The sequence below is a fragment of the Artemia sp. Qi Xiang Cuo genome, chromosome 11 (assembly GCF_049724085.1).
Source record: "Artemia sp. Qi Xiang Cuo chromosome 11, ASM4972408v1, whole genome shotgun sequence".
Classification (NCBI taxonomy): Eukaryota; Metazoa; Arthropoda; class Branchiopoda; order Anostraca; family Artemiidae; genus Artemia; species Artemia sp. Qi Xiang Cuo.
In genome coordinates, this window is record NC_142804.1 from 53,134,806 (window position 1) to 53,157,293 (window position 22,488).

The 22,488-nt window shown below is 33.6% G+C and overlaps 1 protein-coding gene across 1 annotated transcript in view; it reads right to left on the minus strand.

Annotated features, from left to right (window-relative positions):
- The window catches only part of LOC148947134 (isoleucine--tRNA ligase, mitochondrial-like), an 83,469-nt gene that overhangs the window by 621 nt on the left and 60,360 nt on the right, over nt 1-22,488 (minus strand). The window lies entirely within an intron of this gene.

Consider the following 22,488-nt stretch of genomic DNA (forward strand, 5'->3'; position numbering starts at 1 on the left):
AGTGAAAGCATGAAGCAGTCATAACGCAGTCAATAACCTTTCAAAGATGAATTTTATCTCATAGCCACACTAAAAATGTACGTAAAGTAGGAGAAAAGTTATTTCTTCTTGACGATTTTTTTCTTTTACAGTGGGTTTAGAGGTAAATAGTTTTCTTTAATTGTCAAATATTTTTATTTTGCTTTTGTTCCCCTTTTCTTTCTTTTTTTTTAAACTTTTTTTTAAATTTTTTTTAAATCCCATCTCCTCGCCTCTCGGTGATATAATAATCTTTTTCACTTAATTTCAAACTTTAATTTCACCTATACTATTTTAAAAACAACTTTTATTTTTTGAAATTTGGAGTTGGGTAGCTAAACATAATTGACAAAGACAAGATATATTACAAAAAAAAATCCAAAACCGCAAAAAAAGTACCATTCCCGGTTTAGAAGGGTGCCCTTCTACCATAGGGCACCCCTTTCACCGTGGAAATACATTAATAATACACAAATATTTTTCACAAAACCTTGTTCTCAATCAACTATACATCATCCTCCATCCTCCCAACCTTCCCTCAGCCAAAAACAAACCTAGGGGAGTAGAAAGCTGTGCCTTTACAATATCTTTGGGTACGCCATTCTAATCCTTCTTTAAAAATACACAGATAAACTACTAAAATCTTTTTAATACCCATTTGGCTACTCAAACATCAAACAAAAACCAATACAAAATAAATTTAAAACCATTTATCATAATACTAACACCATTTCCTCATTTTTTTTTTTTAAATACAATTTAAAACATTTTTTACAATATAATATTTAAATTAAAATTTTCAAATTTAAAACTCAATTTTACACATTCATTCCACATCTACTCTCTCCCTCCATACTCGACTCCGTTTCAAGTCATCGACATAACTTTGAAGCCAAATATTCGCCAAAGGAATTTTGACCTGCTTCTGACGTTTCCGCATTTTCCACACATACATACTAACACTTGTCACTAAAAAACACATCACATAATCCCTTTGCTTACCTTTAACACAAAAGGACAGCTTTAGAGCTTTCTTCTTTTCTTCTACAGCCGTTGTTTTTATTACTTAATTTTCTAATATTTCCAATAATCTTTGGGTAATCCACCGTTTGAGGGGCATTGAATCAATTCGTGCAATAGTCCGTCAAGCACTTCGTCTCTACACATCGAATAAGTAGGCGTTTGAGTTTTCAATATGCGATTAACTCTATCACTAAGGGGTAATATCCCGTGAATCATGCAGTACACAAAGTCTTTCTGTTTATAATTAAACGGTAATTCACTTAGATTTTTAAAAAATAACTGAAAATCAATGAACGGCTCCTTTTCTCTAGCTCTATAATTCGATTCTTTCTCACTTCTAAAAACATCCCGCGATACCTTCTTTAGTTCCTCCTTTCCCACGTCACATCTCAGTGCTCCCAATTCCTTTGCTTTCTTCAGGGGACTGACAATCCATCGCAGAGGGGTTGGAATTTTTTTGCTCAATTTTTTCACCTTTTCTTCTGCATCCTCATTCACTATAGGGAGAAACAACTGCCTCATAATTGCAGTTGATGGCTCCTCTTTAACCACAAGTTCACAAATGTTTCTGAGGAAGAGCGTCTTGCATATAACCCTGAAATCTGCTTCCCCAGTTCCGCCCGATTCCAGAGGAAAGTTTAGCATTTTTATTTGTAGCTTTTCATGTTTCCCCGTCCAAACAAATCTCCAGATAACTTTTTCAATTTGTTTGGCAAGGTTTTCAGGTAATGCGAAAACAGGAGCAGTGCAAAATAATAGCGTGAGGCAATATGTATTGACATACAGAACTCTTTCGAACATCATTTTGAAAAGGCTTTTCCTCGGTTGACTCAATATCCCGACTATTTTATTTAGTTTTTTCCTCCTAAATTTTTTTTTGTGTTCAGCACTTTCTCAAAAGTCGGGCCCAATACTCGCGCTTTTTCCGCAAACGAGAGCCAACAGTTTCTTTCTATGTCACCGTAATTTGTCGATTTGTTCAAGGGTAGAACACTGCTCTTTTGTTTGTGTATTTTCACGTGAAATCTTTGCTCTTACCAATGCAACCCTGCACACAGTTTTCACATCACTTTCACTTCCTGTGATAAAATTTCCGTCATCTAAGAAATCTGCACTTTTCAGAAAAACGTTTTAAGAAACTTGAACACTGCATATTATTTCTTCTATATACCGAAAGAGTGGGTCGAGATATATTTCAAATAGCGTTCCAGAACAAGGGTCCCCTTGCAGCAGACCTATTTCCAGGTTTATTATTGTCGTCAGTTTTCCATTCACTTTTATAACCACTTTCGGTGCAGAATATATTCTTTCCAATTTATCTATGACATTCTTTCCGAAATTCATCTTTAGTCGCAATAATAACCACAAAATCTCTCGTATTATGGAATCATACGCCTTCACTGTGTCAGTGCCAACTATGGCTAATAGGTTCCAACCTAACACTTTTTCCATCGTTTTTTTTATCTCGCCGAAGGCAAAGGTCTCTGAGAACTGTCAGGAGATGTTGGGCTTTCCTACTTTTTGTTCCACCGTACTGGTAATCTCCCACTATTTTCCTTGCGCTTTCCTCCAGTCTTTTAGCCCATACTTTAGTATATATTCTAAAGTCAGTTTGTTAAGGAGATTGATCACCAGTTTTGGAGGTCTTCTCTAGGTCCACCCTTGTGTAACAGTGATATAACTGACAGTTCACATTCAGGGTTTCCTCTTGATCCAAATTGGTTGAGCACTTTTATTAAGAATTCCCCGGTTTTGCTCCACGTTAACTTATAAAATCATAGCTTAGCCCGTCCATTCTTGCCGATATTCCATTTTTTAGCCCGGATATCACTTTTTCTACTTCATGTCTCGTAACTTCTTCCCCTATTTGTGTATTTCCTTCGCCTGTAACCTGGTATCTTGACTGGAAATCACCGAAGCAGTTCTCTGTGGTGCTTTTTATTGGAGGTTTTTTATATAAGACCCTGTAACAGGAGGTGATTTCTTTCTATTTTATCGTGTTATCCGATGTTGTTTCACTGTATTTGGTTCTGACTTTCTGAATTTGTTTTTCGTTTCTCTTCGTATGCACTTTAGCCTATTCTGACATCGATACCAGTCTTAATCCTTCCAACTGTTGTAATCTATTTTTATCTTGAACGTTTAGAACTCTTTTTCTTTAATTTGTATTATTTGTTGTTTTATTTCGCAATACTCTTGCCAGATGCTTTGCCCTAAATCCATTTCCTCCTTTAGGTCTGTTAACGTCCTATATAGGTGGTGTTTGTGAGCTTCTGTCTCCCTTCTCTGTCGCTTTTCAAGACTTCTAATGAAATAACCTATTTTTGCTCTGAACCTAATCCAAAACTGGTATACGTCTGTTTCTTCAGCGTAAACTCATAGTAATTCTCTTATTTTACTTCGAATTATTGTTCTGGTCTCTTCCTCTCGTAATCTATTTGGGTCCATTCTCCAAAATGCTTGTTTTTTTTTACGTCGATATTACGGTTCTGTCTGGATTAAGTTGAACGTCATAACTAAGGCCGTGTGATCTGTGAAAGGTACCACAACGTTTTCAATCTTCGTCACATATTTCATGAGGTTTGAAGTGCAGTAAATTCTGTCTATACGGCTCGCGCCTCTTCCGTCAATACGGGTGTAAGATACCTCTTTAGTCTTTTCGATCCAGGCATCCTTCAGCTCCCAGACATGTATAATTTCTTTTAGTTCTTCGCTTAGTTTCCTCTTGTCATTTTTCTTAGCTTTACTTTTGATGTCTGTTTGGTGTAATACGCAATTGAAGTCACCTAGGACATTCATTGATTCTGCAATGAGATGCTTGATATTTTTCCATCTGAGGACTTCTTCAGGTTGCTCGAAATTATTTGTGCCAGACGGTAAGTGTACAGTAACCAAAATGATATTTTGCCACGTGATGCTGCTCACTTTTTCATCGGTTTCATATTTCAGGCTCTCTTTATTTATGTTTTCATCATTTCGAAAAATGAATCCTGTGTCAGGTTTATATCAGCCCTGCTGATATAAACTTATAATCTTTCTCTCGAAGGTACCTTATATTCGTAGTGTCTACCTCCTGGACGCACAAAATATCCAATTTATTTGTTAAAATAAAATCTAGTACTATTTTTTGCCTTTTCTCCTGTTTTAAACCATTTACATTTAGAGTTCCTATTCTGAAAGCCATATTTTTGTTAAGGTCTTTTTGTATTTTTTTTCTTGTTTTGAGTCCTTTCTTTATTTTTGCTGGGTTTCGCACCTTTTTTCTTCTCACTGTTTGACTCCACCAAATCTTGTGAGACATTACTATACTGTCTTTTGGGAGTGTCTCCAGGCTCTCCTGTTTCTAGCTTTTTCTCCAAAGCCGTTCCCGGAGGTGGTATCCGTGACTGTTTGCTTTGCTAATCGAAGCTTTTTTATGTACTTAGTGCTTGGTACTCCACCCTTCATTTTTGTCATTTTTAGTGCACTGTGCTTGATCCAGTTGGTTGGTGGCTTCTGTTTCTGGATTTTTTACGAGCGGAGCTGTGGTATATTGTTTCAGATTATCTGGTTGGTGAATTTGCGATGTTGCTGCGAAAACTAAGCTGACTACTTCTGTGCTGCTAAGCGATACAATAACCTGTAGTGCTGATTTAGATTTATCTGGGATCGTTGGTTGCGTCGGCGTGGCTAACCCAGCAGTTCCCCAAGGATTGTGGCTTTTTTCTGTTGTACTCTTTCTCTGGTTCGGATTTTTTCTCGGGCAGTTTGCAACATCATGGTTGTCGTTGTGGCAGATGAAACTAAGCGTGGACTGGAAATCTTAGGATACAAAAATCTTCTCTTCTTGGTTTATCATAATAGCCGGTGGAATTTGGGATTCGATATACATAAGCGCTGAAGCTCGGCTTGTGGCTACCTCAATAAAATCTTCCCCTTCGAACATCTTTCGACGCATGTTCAGGATGTGCCCATAGCGTCGGAGCCCTGCTTTAACTTCATCGGCTGAAGATTCGCCGGGGATTTTTTGGAGATAAACGACAACTGGGCGTTTGTCATGTTTTTCACAAATACTGCGTAAACAACTTGATCAGAATTTATCTTCAGCTCCATTTTCTTCAATTCCTTGACAAAATCATCGGTGACAACTGCAGAACTAAGTGTAACCTGCAAGATTCCCAATTTGCGCAGATCGTCAGAATCTATCGCTAATACATTTGATGCATTGAGTTTTAGCCCTTTTAGGAAACGATGGATGTCTATATCTCTAACGGTTTTCAGAATATCCTCTGGGATAGCTCTGAAGTTGAAGCTAACTATACTCCTCATTTTCATTTTCATTTTTTTTTTTTTTACGCAAAACTACACTTTTTCAAAATGCACGAAATTTTTTTTGCTGCCCCCTTTCCGGCACCTCGAGAGGTCTCCGGCAACGCTGCGCACTGATGTCACTTACAGCGACACTTCCTTCAGAATAAAACCACTGTGAAATGATACTTAAATCTTAGACGTAATTGGGAAAATACTTACATACATTTAAACCAACACTAGACTACACTATATCACATTCACTGATACTTTCCAAGCTCTCTCTATCTCTGTTTTGGCACCAAAAAGGGAGATTATTTTCAAACAACTGTGACATGCGCTGCCCAGTGTTAACATGATGAAAATTTCGTTCCTCTTTAGTATATCTACAAGAAGTTTTCACCCTACGGAGTTCAAACTAACAATATTTTTTTTGTGAAAGTTCCTGCCAAAACAATACAGATCACTCATTCAAAAAACCAAAAGCCAACGAAACCGTTTCAACTTTTTATTTAATTAAATTAAAGTTAAAAAAGAAGAATCAACCCACAATGGATAGCAGGGCTCGTAAAGTTGGTCATATTGACAACAGAACACATATATTCTTAAAGAAAGACAAAAGAAAACTGGGCAAGTGGGGCACAGGAAGCTTCTTTAAAACAGGTAGGCCTAGAAACACACAAAACTAGTATAATATATTTAATATTCCGTCATTACGGGTCAATATCCAATCTTTAATTCGTTCCTTAACTTCAGCTAAAATTTTAAGGATGAATTAAATGAAATTTGATTTTTCAACTTAACATATCTTTGCTTTAAATTAATGGCATTTGGTATTTAATCGAAAATCCAGACCTATCAGAACTAAAAAAAGGAATTCGATATGCTCTAGAGATGGAAGGTGAGTAGAAAGGCCTCATGAGCTCCGACACGAACCACGTGGTTTATGGTTTTCTCACTGAGAATGAAAAAACAGAATTTTTCTCACTTGAAAAACCAGGAATATTCTCACATTGATGGATGTTTTCATGGACGGTTAAGTGTGATGTTCGATTTATTTGATGTTTTTCATGGATGGTTATGGATGATTTATGGTTTTTGTCAGTGAGAATGAAAAAACAGAAACTTTCTCATATTTATGGATGTTAACAGTAATTCATGTCTGTTTTATGGTTTTTGTCAGTGAGAATGAAAAAAACAGGAACTTTTCCACATTTATGGATGTCAACAGCAATTTATATCTGTTTTATGTCTTTAGGTGAACCTAACCTGAAAAATTGATTTACATAATCGGCGGGGGAAAATGTATTGATTTACGAAAGGGGGAATTAAGAAACAAACACGGCTTCTTTGATCTGTAGGTGAATCTAACCTGAGAAATTGATTTACATAATCGCTAGGGGAATGTATTGATTCACGAAAAGGGGAATTAAGAAACATTATGGCTTCTTTAATCTTAGGTCTGAGGGATAAACGTTCTTTAGGTCAGAGAGAAAAATTAATATTCTATTTTTAAATAGGGCTTCATTGATATTTAGTGTCCGGAATCATAAATGACATCACTTGTTATCTTGGAATTATGCAGGAGTCTAAAGAGATAGAAATTCTATTTTTAAATACGGCTTCACTGAGCTTTAAGTCGGAGATATAAATTGATATTCTAACGAAACCTTAATAGTTTAGCTAGGAACATTTATGAGATAAAGAGATTAACGTAGGAAAGGGTTTCCTAGAAATTTGAAATGTGAAAGCACAGAAATGCCAAAAAACAAAAGGAACACACAGAAATTACTTTTAGGGGATTATTTGGGCGAAACGGTTTTAGACAGGTTATGGAATTATTTCGGCGAAACAGTTAGAGACATTTTAAAAGATGATTTTAGAAAAGGTTTTAGAAGAGGTTTTGAGTGTGGTCGTTATAGTAAACAAGTTCTATTTGAACAGTGTCGTGAGGTCCTCTACCCCAACCCCAAAGGGCCCCAATCGCCCTACCCCGATCCAAAGGGCTCCGATCCCCATACCCCCATTCCGAAGGAACCCCCCGGTCCCCAAAGGTTCCCCAGGCTCCCACCCGGCCCCCCAGACCCCCAAAGGCCATCCCCAGGCCCCATCTTTCGTTGATGTATGTTGACTGAAACCTATGATTTGGGGTGTATGGGTTGCTATTTTTGACTTTTCTGAGTTGGATTTCTTAGTCTTTCATAGGTATGTGTTGTCTGAAACCTATGATTTGGGATGGGTGGTTTGCTATTTTGACCTTTCTGAGCTGGATTTCTTAGCCTTTCATAGGTGTGTGTTGTCAGAAAATTATGATTTGGGATGTGTAGTTTGCTATTTCGGGCTTTTCTAAGCTAGATTTCTTGTGCGTTGTCTGAAACTTATGATTTGAGGTGTGTAATTTGCTATTTCAGACTTTTATGAGCTAGGCTTTCCTAGTATATCGTAGGTGAATGTTGTCTGAAACTTATGATTTGGGATATGTAAATTTCTATTTCGGGTTTTTCTAAGCTAGATTTCATAGTCTTTTTTTGATGTGTGCTGTCAGAAACCAATGATTTGGGATGGGTGGGTTGTTATTTTTAACTTTTCTGACCTGTATTTCTTAGCCTTTCATAGGTATGTGTTGTCTGAAACCTATGATGTGGGATGGTTAATTTGCTCTTTTTGAATTTTATGAGATAGGTTTCTTATCCTTTCATAGTTGCGTGCTGTCAGAAAATTATGATTTGGGATTTGTAGTTTGCTTTATAGACTTTTCGGAGCTAGGATTCTTAGTCCCTCATAGGTGTTTGTTGTCTGAAACCTATAGTTTGGGATGAATAGTTTGCTATTTCAAGCTTTTCTGAGCTACGATTTCTTAGTATGTCATAGGTGTGTTCTGTCTGAAACTTATGATTTGAGGTATGCAATTTGCTATTTCAGACTTTCATAACAAGATTTCGTAGTCGTTCGTAGGTATGTGGTGTCTGAAACATATGATTCGGGATTTGTGGGTTTATATTTTTTGACTTTTCTGAGCTGTATTTCTTAGCCTTTCGTAGATGTGTGTTGACTTAAATCTATGATTTGTGAAGGAGTGGTTTGCTATTTTTAACTTTTCTGAGCTAGATTTCTTAGCATTTCATAGGTGCGTGCTTTCACATAATTATGATTTGGGAGGTGTAGTTTGCTTTTTAGACTTCTCAGAGCTAGGTTTCTTAGTCCCTCATAGGTGTTTGTTGTCTGAAACTTCTAGTTTGGGATGAGTAGTTGGATATTTCAGGCTTTTCTGAGCTAAGGTTTCTAAGTATTTCGTATGTGAAGTTTCCATGTCAGTTTTCACTTTACCAAGACATAAGAAATTTAAAGTTCAGTTCTAATTTTTCCACAGAACATAGGAAAATTTATATTATGATTCTGATTATTTTCGATGAAGATAAAAAGTTTCACTCTAATTCTAAATTTTCTTAAATTCAGTTCCAACTTGTCTAAAAGAGATGAAACACTTTAAAGTTCAATTTTAAATTTTTTCAACGGATTCAACGAAAGTTCAAGTTCTCTTCTGAATTTTCTCAATGAAAAATAAATTAGTCATTGATCATTTCTATTTTTCCAAATAATATAAAAATTTTCCACTTTAGTTCAGATCTGTCTCGAAGAGATGAAAAATTTAAAATACTATTCCAAATCTTACACAGAAGATAAAAAAGTTCAAGTTCTCTTCGGAATTTTACCAAAGAACACAATTCAATTCTAATTTCTCCAGAGAAAACAAAATTCTTCCACTTCAGTTCTTTATTTCACAAAGACAAAAATAAATTTAGAGTTCAATTCTAGATTTTTCGTAGGAAGATAGAAAAAGTAATACCATACTTTTGAATATTTTCACGTAAGATAAAAAGTTCTAGTTAAATCTAAAATTTTCTCAACTAAGTGCAGAAAAGTTCAAGCTCCCTACTGAATTTTACAAAGAACAAATCTGAGTTCTAATTTCTACAGAGAAAATAAAAATCTTCCACGTAAGTTCTTTATTTCACAAAGACATAAAGAAATTTAAAGTTCATTTCTAAATTTTTCAGTGGAAGATAGAAAAAGTAATACCATACTTGTGAATATTTTCCCGGAAGATAAAAAGTTCTAGTTCAATTTTAAATTTTCTCAACAAAGTGAAGAAGAATTCAAGTTCTCTTCTGAATTTTACCAAAGAACACACCTCAATTCTAATTTCTCCAGAGAAAATAAAAATCTTCCACTTCAGTTCTTTATTTCACAAAGGCATAAAGAAATTTAAAGTTCAATTCTAAATTTTTCGGTGGAAGATATAAAAAGTAATACCATACTGGTGAGTATTTTCTCGAAAAGATGAAAGATTTTAAATACTGTCCCAAATTTTTCACAGAAGATAAAAAAGTTCAAGTTCTCTTCGGAATTTTACAAAAGAAAATAATTCAATTCTAATTTCTTAAGAGAACACAAAAATCCTACACTTCAGTTCTTTATTTCACAAAGACATACAGAAATTTAGAGTTCCATTCTAAATTTTTCGATGGAAGATAGAAAAAGTAATACCATATTTGTGAATATTTTCCCGGAAGATAAAAGTTCTAGTTCAATTTAAAATTTTCTCAACGATGTGAAGAAAAATTCAAGTTCTCTTCTGAATTTTACCAAAGAACACAATTCAATTCTAATTTCACCAGAGAAAATCAAATCTTCCACTTAAGTTCTTTATTTCACAAAGACATAAAGAAATTTAAAGTTCAATTCTAAATTTTTCGGTGGAAACAGGAAAAAGTAATACCATACTTGTGAATATTTTCCCGGAAGATAAAAAGTTCTAGTTCAATTTAAAATTTTCTCAACGAAGTGAAGAAAAATTCAAGTTCTCTTCTGAATTTTAGCAGAGAACACAATTAAATTCTAATTTCACCAGACAAAATAAAAATTTTTCACTTCAGTTCTTTATTTCACAAAGATATAAAGAAATTTAGAGTTCAATTTTAAATTTTTCGGTGGAAGATAGAAAAAGTAATACCATGCCTGTGAATATTTTCTTGAAAAGATGAAAAATTTAAAATACTGTTCCAAATTTTTCAAAGAAGATAAAAAAGTTCAAGTTCTCTTCTGAATATTACCAAAGAACACAATTCAATTCTAATTTCACCAGAGAAAATAAAAATCTTACACTTAAGTTCTTTATTTCAGAAAGAAATATAGAAATTTAAAGTTCAATTCTAAATTTTTCGGTGGAAGATAGAAAAAGTGATACTATACTTCTGAATATTTTCCCGGAAGATAAAAAGTTCTAGTTCAATTTACAATTTTCTCAGCGAACTTAAGAAAAGTTCAAGTTTTCTCCTCAGTTTTACTAAAGAACACAATTCAATTCTAATTTCACCATAAAAAATAAAAATCTTAAGCCTCAGTTATTATTTTTAGATGGACAAATAAATTTAGAGTTCAATTATAAATTTTTTATTGGAAGATAGAAAAAGTAATACCATACTTGTGAATATTTTCACGGAAGATTAAAAGTTGTAGTTCAATTTAAAATTTTCTCAACGAAGTAAACAAACGTTCATGTTCGCTTCTGAACTTTCCCAAAGAACACACTTCAATTCTAATTTCTCCATAGAAAATGAAAATCTTCAACTTCAGTTTTAAGTTCCACAATGAAATAAAGAAATTTAAAGTTCTATTCTAAATTTTTTGATGAAAGATAGAAAAAGTAATACTATGATTGTGATTATTTTCAATGAAGATCAAAAGTTTCACTTTATTTTTAATTTTTCTTAAATTCCGCTCTGATTTTTCTCAGAGATGAAAAATTTAAAGTTCTGTTCCAAATTTTTCATAGAAGATAGAAAAAGTTATACATTGATTGTGAATATTCAACATGAAGATAAGGAACTCCACTTTAATTCAGAGCTTTCTCGAAGAAGTGCAAAATGTTCAAGTTCTCTTCTGAATTTTCTTAAAGAAGAGAAAAAAGTTAGCTCCATTCTGAATTTTACCAATGAAAATGAAAAAAACCTTCCACTTCAGTTCATAATTTCTCAAAGACATAAAAATTTAAAGTTCAGTTCTAAATTTTTCTGTAGAAGATAGGAAAAGTTATACTATGATTATGATTATTTTTCAGTGAAGATAAAAAGTTTCACTTTAATTCTAATTTTCTTAAATTCAGTTCCGATTTTTTTGCAAAGAGATGAAAAATTTAAAGTTCTGTTCCAAATTTTCAATAGAAGATAGAAAAAGTTATTCATTGATTTTGAATCTTCGACATGAAGATAAGGTGCATCACTTTAATTCTGAGTTTTCTCGAAGAAGCGCAAAATGTTCAAGTTCTCTTCTGAATTTTCTTAAAGAAGATAAAAAAGTTAGCTCAATTCTAAATTTTACCAATTAAAATTAAAAAAGCTTCCACTTAATTTCTTAATTTCTCAAAGACATACAAAATTCAAAGTTCTCTTCTAATTTTTCCGAGAAAATAAAAAAGGTTCCACTTCAGTTCTGATTTTTTCTCAAAGAGATGAAAAATTTAAAGTTCTATTCTAATTTTAAATTAAATTTTAGCTCCTTTGTCTTATGGATTTACCCATTAAATTTTTAAATTAGAAAATGAGTGACTCCTCCTATTATTAAAGACAATCGTTCAAACTCGTTCATCTAACCTATAACACAATAGGTTAGGTTAGGTGTAAATAACTAATAACAAATAAAGAGAAAATGTTATACATTTTTAAGTTATGTTAGGTTACCTTAACATGTGCTCTCGGTTTAATTTAACCTTAACGGTTATGGTGGATCGGGAGAATTAATGTAAGTAGCGATGAGGTTGGGATAGATTAGGTTAGGTTAGCCTACGTACGCTTCACTTAGGTTAGGTGAGAGACAGGCAAAAAGTTAGGTGTATGATTAGGTTAGGTTAGATTAAGTTAGGTTAGGTTAAGTTAGGTTAGGCTAGGTCAGCCTACGTACCCGCGCGTACGTAGGCTAACCTAGCCTAACCTAATCATACACCTAACGTTTTGCCTGTCTCTCACCTAACCTAAGCTAACCTAAGTGAAGCGTACGTAGGCTAACCTAACCTAACTTAACCTAACCTAATCTAACCTAACTTAATCTAGCCTAACCTAACCTAACCATACCCCCCAGAAAAGGTAAGGTTAACTTATCATGAGCGCTCATGATAAGTTAACCTAACCTAACCTAACTTAAACATGTAGAAATGTTTCTATTTATTTATTAATATTTATTTATACCTAACCTATCCTATTGTTTTGGAGGTTAGATGAACGAGTTTGAACAATTGTCTTTAATAATAGAAGGAGTCACTCAATTTCAAATTTAAAAATTTGATGGGTAAATCCATAAGACAAAGGAACTAAAATTTAATTTAAAATTAGAATAGAACTTTGAATTTTTCATCTCTTTGAGAAAAAATCAGAACTGAAGTGGAAGCTTTTTTATTTTCTTGGAAAAATTAGAAGAGAACTTTGAATTTTTTATGTCTTTGAGAAATTAAGAACTGAAGTGGAAGTTTTTTTCATTTTCATTGGTAAAATTCAGAATTGAGCTAACTTTTTATCTTCTTTAAGAAAATTCAGAAGAGAACTTGAACATTTTGCACTTCTTCGAGAAAACTCAGAATTAAAGTGATGCAGCTTATCTTCATGTCGAAGATTCAAAATCAATGAATAACTTTTTCTATCTTCTATTGAAAATTTGGAACAGAACTTTAAATTTTTCATCTCTTTGCAAAAAAATCGGAACTGAATTTAAGAAAATTAGAATTAAAGTGAAACTTTTTATCTTCACTGGAAAATAATCACAATCATAGTATAACTTTTCCTATCTTCTACATAAAAATTTAGAACTGAACTTTAATTTCTTAAGTCTTTGAGAAATTATGAACTGAAGTGGAAGGTTTTTTTCATTTTCATTGGTAAAATTCAGAATTGAGCTAACTTTTTCTTTTTGAAAATTTTTATCTTCATTGAAAATAATCACAATCATAGTGTTACTTTATTCTTCTTCCCACTGAAAATTTAGAAAAGAGCTTTAAATTGATTCATTTCACTGTGTACCTTAAAACTTAAGTTGAAGATTTTTATTTTCTATGAAGACCTTAGATATGTAATATGTTGTTTGGTAAATTTCAGATGCGAAATTGAAATTTTGTTTGCTTCTTTCAAAAAATTTTAAGTTGAACTACAGCTTTTATCTTCCGTGCAAATATTCACAAGTATGGTATTACTTATTCTATCTTCCACCGAAAAATTTAGAATTGAAATTTAAATTTCTTTATGTCCATGAGAAATGAAGAACTTAAGTGTAAGATTTTTATTTTCTCTGGTGAAATTAGAATTGAATTGTGTTCTTTAGTAAAATTGAGAAGAGAACTTGAACTTTTCTTCACTTCGTTGAGAAAATTGTAAATTGAACTAGAACTTTTTATCTTCCGGGAAAATATTCACAAGTATGGTATTACTTTTTCTATCTTCCACCGAAAAATTTAGAATTGAACTTTAAATTTCTTTATGTCTTTGTGAAATAAAGGACTTAAGTGGAAGATTTTTATTTTCTCTGGAGAAATTAGAATTGAATTGTGTTCTTTGGCAAAATTCCGAAGAGAACTTGAACTTTTTTATCTTCTGTGAAAAATTTGGAACAGTATTTTAAATTTTTCATCTTTTCGAGAAAATATTCACAGGTATGGTATTACTTTTTCTATCTTCCACCGAAAAATTTAGAATTGAACTTTAAATTTCTTTATGTCTTTGTGAAATATAGAACTGAAGTGGAAGATTTTTATTTTCTCTGGTGAAATTAGAATTGAATTGTGTTCTCTGCTAAAATTCAGAAGAGAACTTGAATTTTTCTTCAATTCGTTGAGAAAATTTTAAATTAAACTAGAACTTTTTATTTTCCGGGAAAATATTCACAAGTATGGTATTACTTTTTCTTGTTTCCACTGAAAAATTTAGAATTGAACTTTAAATTTCTTTATGTCTTTGTGAAATAAAGAACTTAAGTGGAAGGTTTGATTTTCTCTAGTGAAATTAGAATTGAATTTTGTTCTTTGGTAAAATTCAGAAGAGAACTTGAATTTTTCTTCACATCGTTGAGAAAATTTTAAATTGTACTAGAACTTTTATCTTCCGGGAAAATATTCACAAGTATGGTATTACTTTTTCTATCTTCCATCGAAAAATTTAGAATTGAACTCTAAATTTCTTTATGTCTTTGTGAAATAAAGAACTGAAGTGTAAGATTTTTGTTTTCTCTGAAGAAATTAGAATTGAATTATGTTCTTTGGTAAAATTCCGAAGAGAACTTGAACTTTTTTATCTTCTGTGAAAAATTTGGGACAGTATTTTAAATTTTTCATCTCTTCGAGAAAATATTCACCAGTATGGTATTACTTTTTCTATCTTCCACGAAAAAATTTAGAATTGAACTTTAAATTTCTTTATGTCTTTGTGAAATAAAGAACTGAGGTGGAAGATTTTTATTTTCTCTGGTGAAATTAGAATTGAAGTGTGTTCTTTGGTAAAATTCAGAAGAGAACTTGAATTCTTCTTCACTTCGTTGAGAAAATTTTAAATTGAACTAGAACTTTTTATCTTCCGGGAAAATATTCAAAAGTATGGTATTACTTTTTCTATCTTCCACTGAAAAATTTAGAATTGAATTTTAAATTTCTTTATGTCATTGGGAAATATAAGAACTTAAGGGGATGATTTTCATTTTCTCTGTATAAATTAGAACTCAGTGTTGTTCTTTGTAAAATTCAGTAGGGAGCTTGAACTTTTCTGCACTTCGTTGAGTAAATTTTAGATTGAACTAGAACTTTTTATATTCCGTGAAAATATTCACAAGTATGGTATTACTTTTTCTATCTTCCAACGAAAAATTTAGAATTGAACTCTAAATTTCTTTTTGTCTTTGTGAAATAAAGAGCTGAAGTGGAAGATTTTTGTTTTCTCTGGAGAAATTAGAATTGAATTGTGTTCTTTGGTAAAATTCCGAAGAGAACTTGAACTTATATATCTTCTGTGAAAAATTTGGAATAGTATTTTAAATTTTTGATCTCTTCGAGACAGATCTGAACTAAAGTGGAAAATTTTTATATTATTTGGAAAAATAGAAATGATCAATGACTAATTTATTTTTCATTGAGAAAATTCAGAAGAGAACTTGAACTTTCCTTGACTTCGTTGAGAAAATTTTAAATTGAACTTTAAAGTTTTTCATCTCTTTGAGAAAAGTCGGAACTGAATTTAAGAAAATTTAGAATTAAAGTGAAACTTTCTATCTTCATAGAAAATAATCACAATCATAGTATAACTTTTCCTATGTTCTGTGGAAAAATTAGAACTGAACTTTAAATTTTTTATGTCTTGGTAAACTTAAAACTGACGTGGAAGATTCACCTACGAAATACTAAGAAACTTTAGCTCAGAAAAGCATGAAATATCCAACTACTCATCCCAAACTAGAAGTTTCAGACAACAAAAACCTATTAAGGACTAAGAATCCTAGCTCTGAAAAGTCCGAAAAGCAAACTACACCTCCCGAATCATAATTTTCTGAAAGCACACACCTATGAAATGCTAAGAAATCTAGCTCAGAAAAGTCAAAAATAGCAAACCACTCCTTCCCAAATCATAGGTTTAAGACAACACATACCTATGAAAGGCTAAGAAATACAGCTCAGAAAAGTAAAAAAATAGAAACCCACCAATCCCAAATCATATGTTTCAGACACCACATACCTACGAACGACTACGAAATCTGGTTATGAAAGTAGGAAATAGCAAATTGCATACCTCAAATCAAAAGTTTCAGACAGAACACACCTATGAAATACTAAGAAACCTTAGCTCAGAAAAGCTTGAAATAGCAGACCATTCATCCCAAACTATAGGTTTCAGACAACAAACACCTATGAGGCACTAAGAATCCTAGCCGTAAAAAGTCTATAAAACAAACTACAAATCCCAAATCATAATTTTCTGACAGCACGCACCTATGAAAGGCTAAGAAACCTAGCTCAGAAAAGTCAAAAATAGCAAATTAACCATCCCAAATCATAGGTTTCAGACAACACATACCTATGAAAGGCTAAGAAATCCAGCTCAGAAAAGTCCGATATAGCAACCCACCCATCCCAAATCATTGGTTTCAGACAACACACAACAAAAAAAGACTATGAAATCTAGCTTAGAAAAGCCCGAAATAGTAATTTACATATCCCAAATCATAAGTTTCAGACAACATTCACCTACGATATACTAGGAAAGCCTAGCTCATAAAAGCCTGAAATAGCAAATTACACACCTCAAATCATAAGTTTCAGACAACGCACACCTACGAAATACTAGGAAACCTTAGCTCAGAAAAGCCTGAAATAGCAAACTACTCATCCCAAACTATAGGTTTCAGACAGCAAACATCTATGAGGGACTAAGAATCCTAGCTTTGAAAAGTCCGAAAAGCAAACTACAAATCCCAAATCATAGGTTTCAGACAACACACACTAACGAAAGACTAAGAACCTTATATACCAAATCATAGGTTTCAGTCAACACACACCAGGTTTCAGACAACACACACCAACGAAAGACTAAGAGCCTTATATCCCAAATCACAGGTTTCAGTCAACACACACCAACAAAAGACTACGAAATCCAACTTAGAAAAGCCCGAAATAGTAATTTACATATCCCAAACCACAAGTTTCAGACAACATTCACCTACGAAATACTATGAAACCTTAGCTCAGAAAGGCCTGAAATAGCAAATTAGACACCTCAAGTCATAAGTTTCAGACAACACACACCTATGAAATACTAAGAAAGCTTAGCTCAGAAAAGCCTGAAATGGCAAACTACTCATCCCTAACTATAGGTTTCAGACACCAAACACCTATGAGTGACTAAGAATCCTAGCTCTGAAAAGTCCAAAAAGACAAACTACAAATCCCAAATCATAGGTTTCAGACAACACACACAAACGAAAGGCTAAGAAATCTAGCTTAGAAAAGCCCGAAATAGTAATTTACATATCCCAAATCATAAGTTTCAGTCAACACACACCCACTAAAGGCTAAGAAATCCAGCTCTGAAACGTCAAAAAGCAAACTACTCATCCCAAACTAAAGGTTTCAGACAACAAACACCCATGAAAGGCTACGAAATCTAGCTCAGAAAAGTCAAAAATAGTAATTTACATATCCCAAATCATAAGTTTCTGACAACACATACCTAGGAAAGTCTAAGAAACCTAGCTCTGAATAGTCAAATATAGCAAACTAATCATCCCAAACTATAGGTTTGAGACCATAAAAACCTATGAGGGTCTAAGAAATCTAGCTAAGAAAAGCCCGAAACATAAATTTAAATATCCCAAATCATAATTTTCTGACAACATTCACCTACGATATACTAGGAAAGCCTAGCTCATAAAAGTCTGAAATAGCAAACTACTCATCCCAAACTAGAAGTTTCAGACAACAAACACCTATGAGAGACTAAGAATTCTAGCTCTGAAAAGTCCAAATAGCAAACTACACATCCCAAATCATAATTTTCTGACAACACACACCTATGAAAGGCTAAGAAATCCAGCTCAGAAAGGTCAAAATAGCAAACCACCCTCCCAAATCATAGGTTTCAGACAACACATACCTATGAAAGACTAAGAAATCAAACTCAGAAAATTCAAAAATAGCAACCCTTACACCCCAAATCATCGGTTTCAGTCAACATACATCAACGAAAGATGGGGCCTGGGTATGGGCGTTGGGGGTGTGGGGGGCGGGGTGGGAGCCCGGGGAACCTTTGGGGACCAAGGGGTTCCTTCGGAATTGGGGTATGGGGATTGGAGCCCTTTGGATCGGGGTAGGGCGATCGGGGCCCTTTGGGGTTGGGGTAGAGGACCTCACGACACTGTTCAAAAGAACTTGTTTACTATAACGACCACACTCAAAACCTCTTCTAAACTCCTTTCTAAAATCATCTTTTAAAATGTCTCTAACGGTTTAGCCGAAAGAATTCCATAACCTGTCTAAAACCGTTTCGCCCAAATAACCCCCTAAAGGTAATTTCTGTGTGTTCCTTTTGTTTTTAGGCATCTCTGTGCTTTCACATTTCAAATTTCTAGGAAACCCTTTCCTACGTTAATCTCTTCATCTCATAAATGTTCCTAGCTAAACTATTAAGGTTTCGTTAGAATATCAATTTATCTCTCCGACTTAAAGCTCAGTGAAGCCGTATTTAAAAATAGAATTTCTATCTCTTTAGACTCCCACATAATTCCAAGATAACAAGTGATGTCATTTATGATTCCTGACACTAAAGATCAATGAAGCCCTATTTAAAAATAAAATATTAATTTTTCTCTCTGACCTAAAGAACGTTTATCCCTCAGACCTAAGATTAAAGAAGCCATAATGTTTCTTAATTCCCCCTTCGTGAATCAATAATTTCCCCGCCGATTATGTAAATCAAGTTCTCAGGTTAGGTTCGCCTAAAGATCAAAGAAGCCATGTTTGTTTCTTAATTCCCCCTTCGTGAATCAATAATTTCCCCACCGATTATGTAAATCAAGTTCTCAGGTTAGGTTCGCCAAACAATCTCATAACATTCGCGTCAAGCATGTACATTCTCACTGACAATGAACAAACATAAAACAGGAACATAAATTGCTGTTGACATCCATAAATGTGACAAAATTCCTGTTTTTCCATTCTCACTGACAAAAACCATAAAAACAGACATAAATGTGAGAAAGTTCCTGTTATTCAAATTCTCACTGACAAAAAATATAAAACAGACATGAATTGCTGTTGACATCAATGAAAAACATCAAATAAATCGACCAACACACATAACCGTCCATGAAAACAGACATAAATGTGAGAAAAATCCTGGTTTTTCAAGTGAGAAAAATTCTGTTTTTTCATTCTCAGTGAGAAAACCATAAACCACGTGGTTCGCGTCGGAGCTCATGAGGCCTTTCTACTAAGGTGCAAAATCAACTCAAATTTTTCATAAGAATATTTACTAGAATTCTGTATTTAAAAATGGCATATCGCAATAGTAACTTTTCTTATATGTTTTAAATCTAACGAACTTAATTAAAAAAAAAACTGTTTCTGTTTCTAGTGCGTTTTCAGGTTTAGATGGTTGATTTAAAAAATTTCCGAACATCCTTCCTGCTTAATTTTGAAACACATGTAGAAGTTGTGCATGCGTCCAAAAATCGCCTAGATAAAAAAAAACTGTGCAATAATTCAAATGAGAGGCAAATGGTAACTCATTTTCAAAATTTAAAATGAAAAAAAAAACATTTTTCAAAGGATACATAAATCCGAGATTTTGATAAACTTTTACCCTTAAATAGGCAATATATTTTGAAATGACAAAAGCGGATCAAGAAAACTCCTAAATAACGACATAATTGGACTCTTCGGACTTTATACTCACCAACTTGAAGCTCATGACAAGGAATTTTTGGGTAGCACGTTTTGAGCAACTGAAAACCATGAATTAAGTTTTCAAAAAAGTTTAAAGCTAAATTATTGGAAATAAACCATTGAAGTTTGAAAACTGGAACATTTTCAAGCATTCTATAGCGATTTTACTAGAATTTATAGAAATAAATTTGTTTCACTCAGTTTATTATAAAGGCAAGGAGCTTTGTGGCATGGGTCCCAAGTCATAGTGTTGAGTCAACCCATTAATAAATAAATTATTCATTTCAATCGATAGATTTACTTTTAATTGCGTTTATTCCATCTGCTGTATTATACTTATAGGTATTTGTATAAACACGTATTGTATGTATGGCATTTAAAGAATTAAATTAATTTAAAGAAATTGCAGAGGAATGCAGTAAAAGCGTGCCGACTTGCATGTTACCAGGTCCAAGTTGTTTGAAACATAAATGTCAAAATTTCCACTTGGAAGATTAACATTTTAAATCGTTGTTAAAATGTCCCAAGAGCGACCCCCAAACATATATCTAGCTAAATTTACAATTTTTTCAAAAACTACATTCTAAAATAATATTCTAAAGCCCTAAAAAAATTTTTTGTGAAATCGTTTTTTATTTCCTTTTTGGAATACTTAATCAAGGATGGCTGGTAGTGATTGTGTATACGGGGTTTTGTAAAGGGTGATGTCTAGCCATACAAGTTTGTAAACTTCGGTTTTGTTGTTAATGTGTTTATTTCTCTTAATAAAAACCCCTTTTCTTCTTTAACTGGGTGTTTCACTGTCTTGGGTCTTAAACGAATCAATAAAAATAAAAACCACGATTTTTTGTTCTAAAATAAACAATTCTTAAATATCAGTGTAACAGAGGAGAGACACGATGAAAGCTTACAAAACCTTACAAAAACTTAAAAAAGCTTACAAATCGCTTCGCCGAGCATCCAGAAAGAATGCTATGACCTGTACACAAGATCTTGAAGGTATTGGAGGCTTAAAAATTAGTGAAATGTTTTGAACGTTTTACCCATTTTGGGGATCCTTCATTAATAAGAAATGACAAAAAAATCGTAGGAAAATTGATGTGAATTATTGTTTCATGATAGAAAAATTTTAGAACTTTTTTTTATAAATTCCTTAGAATAAAACAAAAATCTAAAAGGAATTCTTTTTGTTTATTTGGGAGTTGTAAAAACAGATTTGGGGTACGTGTTGGTTGATATACATGTTAAACAGTTCCAGAGCCACTTCAAATAGTAGGATAAAAGACTGGAGAAGTCGATAAATTCTTGTTTGAAGTAAACTCGGAACGTTCTACAAACAGTCCATTTATCAATTTGGCTCCACTACCCCCCAAAAAAATTAATTTTAATAGAAAAACCTTGTAAGTCACAGGTACAAAGAACTAAAACCATAGGATCCCAGATACCCCTAGAAATAGAAGATGATACTTTCAGGGATGATAAGATGACCTTTTAAGGATAAGCTCAAGACATGATGAATAAATTAAACCAAAACATTTTGAAAATTTCATATGAGGAGCTCTTGTGAGGATTCTGGATGAGGGGAGAGGTGTGTCCCTTCTCTCCCATATGCAGGCACATTACAGCATATAAGAGGCAACGCTGTAGCGTTGCTTATAGTAAAGGCCATATGGCTCCAATGTTTTATTATTTATTATTTTTTTTCCCCAGAGGCACTTCATATCGAAGGGGTTGTCGTAGAAACTTCAAAGGGGATCATTCGATTGGAAATTGAGAGTTCTAGTGCCCTTTTTAATAGTCGAAAATAATTGGAGGGCACCTAGCCCCCCCCCCCCACACCCACAATTTCCCCAAACAAATCGAATCAAAATTCTGAGATAGCCATTTTGTTCAGCGTAGTTGATGACCACATTGAAAATATCATACTGAGGAGGAAAATCCCCCACAACCCTCGAGACAATGGTTTTAAGTTATACATTGGTGGCATCCCAGGTTTTTTATAGAAGGCACTGTTGCAAAAACGTCAATACGCACTCATTTGAGTATAACTTCGCAAAATTCGTGCCCATTTCAATCTTCGCAAGTTCTCGAAAAACACATAGCCCCCCCACGCCAATCATTTTCCCAAATATATCAGATAACAATTGTGATATAGGACTTTCGTCCAGCTTAGCTGATCCTCAGATAGAAAATACATTTTCGAGGAAGACAATCCCCCACAACCCTTACCGACAGAGGTGCAAGATATGACATGGGGGCATATAAGGTTCTAATAGAAGGCGTTGTCGTATAAACTTTAAAACAGGCTCACTCGATTGGAAATTGAGAGTTCTAGTGCCGTTTTTAATAGTCGAAAATGATTGGAGGGCAACTAGCCCCCCCCCACGTCCATCATTCCCCCCAACACATTCAATCAAAATTTTGAGATAGCCATTTTGTTCAGCGTAGTTGATTTCCAGACAGAAAATTATTTTTGAGGAGGATACTCCCCCAAAACCCTCAGGGCAAGAGTTTTAACTTATGCCCTGGGGGCATATAAGGTTTTTTATAGAAGGTGTTGTCGTAGAAACTTCAAAACAGGCTCATTCGATTGAAAAATAAAGAGCTAGTGCCCTTTTTAATAGTCGAAAGTGATTGGAGTGTAGCTAGCTCACCCCCCCCCCCCCCACGCCCATCATTTCCCCAAACACATCCAA